Consider the following 4,587-nt stretch of genomic DNA (forward strand, 5'->3'; position numbering starts at 1 on the left):
AGAGAGACGCCTTCATGTAGTAGCACCACTGAGCTCAATAGTAGGTGGCACCGATGTAACTGGGTGATTCCAGTGGCCGGTTATGCAAATGTCCCTCATCTCCTTCCATACCCCCCGAATGAAGAATGGTGGGTTGCAGAATGGCAAGTTCAGCCTGCAGTTCACCGGGTTCACCCAGCAGATGAACCTCGGTCTACAGAGACTATAGTACTACCTTGTGCAGAAATTAACTTATAAGGCAGAGGAGCTAGGGTATCTCGTATCGCGAAAATCCGATACAATGATGTTAATTTTATAAAAATCGTCTTCATTTTTTTTTTTTTTCTGACAAAGAAAGGGATTATTCTCCGGAGCTAGACCTGGATAGATCAAATAGCCCTGCTAGGGTTACAGAACTTCCAGGAAAGTGCAACCCCTCCCGGCAAAGGTAACTACTCGGGCTGGTCGGAAACTCCCGACCTTGCGTCACATGCTCTGAGCCATCCCGAACACTCTTCCCATCTCTTTGTTCTGTTATAGAATCAAACCGTATGAGTTAGCTCATCGAGCAGTATTTTTATAAGCGAGGGCAAGGAGAAACAGATATATTGTACATTACATTTAAAATGCAGTATAATGCCCCCGAAAGCGCCCAGACACCCTCACAAGGAGCCCACAGAGGAGCACCGACAGCGCGCCAGGACTCGGAGCGACAACGGCATAAGTCCGCCCGGGCAGCGCGCCCCTATGACCCGGAACTCCCCCGCCTCCACCATAACAGGAATATTAGACTCCTTCCGGACGAACCTTCCCCAACCAGCTTCGGGGTGGAGCTGTCTATCCAGCTCCTGCAAGCACCCCTGAGACGGCCTGTAGCCGCTCACCCCTCGCTAAGGAGATGGCCTGTAGCCGCTCTAAGGGTAATAAGGAGACGGCCTGTAGCAGCTTCCGCCTTCGTCAGGAGATGGCCTGTAGCCGCTCCAAAGGTGTCCTTCCTGAGATGGCCTGTAGCTGCTCAATCCTCCTAAAGGAGACGGCCTGTAGTCACTCCAAAGGCACCTTCCCTGAGATGGCCTGTAGCTGCTCACCCCTCCTGAAGGAGATGGCCTGTAGCTGCTCTGAGGGTAATAAGGAGATGGCCTGTAGCCGCTCTGAGGGTAATAAGGAGATGGCCTGTAGCCACTCTGAGGATAATAAGGAGATGGCCTGTAGCCACTCCTGCCTTCGTCAGGAGAAGGCCTGTAGCAGCTCCGAAGGTGTCTTCCCTGAGACGGCCTGTAGCCGCTCACCCCTCCTGAAGGAGATGGCCTGTAGCCGCTCTGAGGGTAGTAAGGAGACAGCCTGTAGCCACTCCTGCCTTTGTCAGGAGATGGCCTGTAGCCGCTCTGAAGGTGCCTTCCCCGAGACGGCCTGTAGCCACTCAACCCTCCTGAAGGAGACAGCCTGTAGCTGCTCTGAGGGTAATAAGGAGACGGCATGTAGCCGCTCACCCCTCCTGAAGGAGACGGCCTGTAGCTGCTCACCCCTCCTGAAGGAGACGGCCTGTAGCCGCTCTGAAGGTAATAAGGAGACGGACTGTAGCCACTCCCGCCTTCATCAGGAGACGGCCTGTAGCCACTCCTGCTTTCGTCAGGAGACGGCCTGTAGCCGCTCCGAAGGTGTCTTCCCTGAGACGGCCTGTAGCTGCTCAACCCTTCTGAAGGAGACGGCCTGTAGCCGCCTGGAAGGTGCCCTTGGGTCTGCTGGTAGCTGCTCACTCCCCCAGGCCATGGCCAGTAGCCGCGCCCCCAGGAAGCCATGGCCAGTAGCCGGGCCCCACGGCAGGAGACGGCCTGTAGCCACCACTCCGTCTGAAGCTGACGCCTATTCCCCGACCCACGACCCAGAGGGAGTCTCGGGCCTAGAGGAGTACTGGAGAGGCCCCTTGGTCTCCCCCGGCCTCTGCTCCCTACAACTGGATCTGGAGGAGACCCACCTGACGGACCCCGACGCAGACCGGTGCCGCAGCCCCTTCCTGACAGCGCCGCCAAGCCCCGGGGACCGCAGCCCTCGATCGGGGACCCCAGACCGTCCCCAGGACTCCTGGGCAGGAACTCCCCACACCTCGACATCGGAGATCTTCGTCCTCCGTCAGGAGCCTGAACGAAAGGTTTAGGCAGTTATTCGGCCCCAGGCCTGAGGGCCACACTCCCGTCTCCAGCCCTGAAAGCGCGGGACCCTTCACCACCCACAGCCCTGGACGAGAACGGACGCCCCTGCGCGTGATCCCGTGGCCTCTGGATATAGAGGCCCCCGGGGGTACCCAGCCCCGTCAGTAGCGGAGCTGTGACACCTCTCCACCCTTGCACCTGACCGCCACGACGCCCGGACCCGACAGGAGAGACAGTGATAGTACAGTGCTTGTGACCTAGGCAGAACAGTGAACTAACCCTTTAATGGAAGTCAGAGATAATACTACAGCGGTGGAGTGAATACAGTGTCTGTGACCTAGTGATATAAACGCAGAACAGTGAACTAACCCTCTAATGGAGGTCAGTGATAATACCAAAGTGTTGGAGTGAGCAACAGTGACAGTGTCGAGTCTTCAGAGCGAATACGCCACCACAAGAAAATACCTCCTGATACTAAGACCATAATCAGACCCCAGTGCCAATGAAACACTCACCAGCAAGGAAGAACATTAGTAACTCCACGAATATAGAAAACCCGGACTTCCCATAATTAATGACACTGCCTCAAGTGCTATTCACTGTGACCCGAGCAGTATCCCGCGTGATACTGATAACCCATATCTAGACATAAGAGCTTGTAATTGCCCAGTGTATTTGTATCAGTGACATCTACTCGTTCCCCTGTCCATCCAAGTAATACACGTGTAAGGTTGTTGCCTTGAGTTTTTGTGTCCTACTTCTCTCTTATTTGTCTAAGGCTAAGCCCCGGTCAAGAAAGAGAGCTCCGCTATACGCTAGGCGTTTACGGGACGGGAAACCGGACCTAAAACACCTATATAGCATTATAACATTATTAAATATTATGTACTGCACAATGACTTGAAAACGATCGATTTCAAAAATAAATTTTATTCTTGAAATCGATAGTTTTTATGTAATTGCTTTCAGTATTACCGAGACTGAAAGTTACAGTTATTTTACACATTTTCCTTATGTGCTGCAACTTCATTTTCGTACATGATGAGGTTGACTTACACTTGAACGAACGTGACCAGACATTGCCAAAAAAGCATTCGCGAACGTTTGCATATGATCACATACACCTCCGTCGGCATTCGTTCACAACTTCGAGCTCTTGGGTAGCATGTTATTTTGATAGAATTTGGGTGTCATTAATGAATTATACAATCTCTAGTAACATGATATTTCTGCAGAATTTGGGTGTCAAATGAATATACAATTATGAAAGATAATCCCTGTCATAAAATTATCATCATTTGTTGAGAGCTCTCCTGCAGTTTGTCTAAATTATACTGCTTTTTGAATGGGGTTCTAAATTTATTGTGTATGACAAATGGGGAGGCATATGACCGAAGTGTCATAGTAGCGAATTTCCCAACCGTGGATAAACAAAATTTCTCATTCCCAGGAGCGGGTTGAAGGCTTGAAGGTGAAGTTAACATTGACAGTTCATTATCGCTCAAGAAGTGAGCACTTTGAACTTACTGATACACAGATGAAATATTTATTGAATCTTTAAACAGTGAACAGATAGTCTCATACAATCGAGGTGTCAGTTTACCTTTTTGTGTTCCTTTTGTTCTTTTACTTCATGGAAGAGATGACATTCTTGTGCTGCCGTATCTCCTAGTTTAACATCTCAAGTTTGTTCTATATCCCCTGCTCTGTTAGTCATTCACTAAATGAAAATTAAGGCGATACACGTTGAAAAAGGTATTGCCACATTTTTGCAGTTAACAGTTGATAAAAAGGACATCACTTTTCCTTTTTATTTTTTTTTTTCACAGACATTATCATTCCATGCCTTCAGTTTATATTTGTCAGGAGTTTCCATCAGTTTCTATATTCGTCAGGAGTTTCCATGCTTGCCTACATACATCACATGTTCAGTTGATACATGGAATATCTGTTGACTGCTGAACAAGGATGCTTGATTTGACATGGTTTGTGAACAGTATTAAGCCAACCTACTGTGGTGCTAGTCTAATTTGTCAGATCTTAGGAAACTCTAACTTAACCTAACAACATCTAACCTATCAAGCTGGTCATACCCAAAGCTAATGGTAAGCTGATCTGACTTAACCTGCCCCATACCGACTAATTTATTACAAAACCCACCCCCGAAACCCGACAGACAGATTTTCACCTTTTTTTTTTTTTTTTTTTTTTTTGCTCAAACCTCCACTTTTTATGAGAAACATCGAAAGTTCAGAAAGTGCTCACCTAAAGTTAAAAATGCCCTAAACAGGTGCGATATCCCTCACCTGGTACTGTTTTCTGTGAAGTTGTGCTCCATAAAAGACACTTTCTATGGAAGGGAAACTTAGCCAAAACCACTCAGAATAGGCAGATATTTATTTATTTGGTACGAATTTATATGTAGTACAAGAGTAGGTTGGTTTTCACACCGTAATAT

The sequence above is a fragment of the Coenobita brevimanus genome, chromosome 1 (genome assembly GCF_032717465.1).
Source record: "Coenobita brevimanus isolate Jiangsu-jjx chromosome 1, ASM3271746v2, whole genome shotgun sequence".
Taxonomy (NCBI): Eukaryota; Metazoa; Arthropoda; class Malacostraca; order Decapoda; family Coenobitidae; genus Coenobita; species Coenobita brevimanus.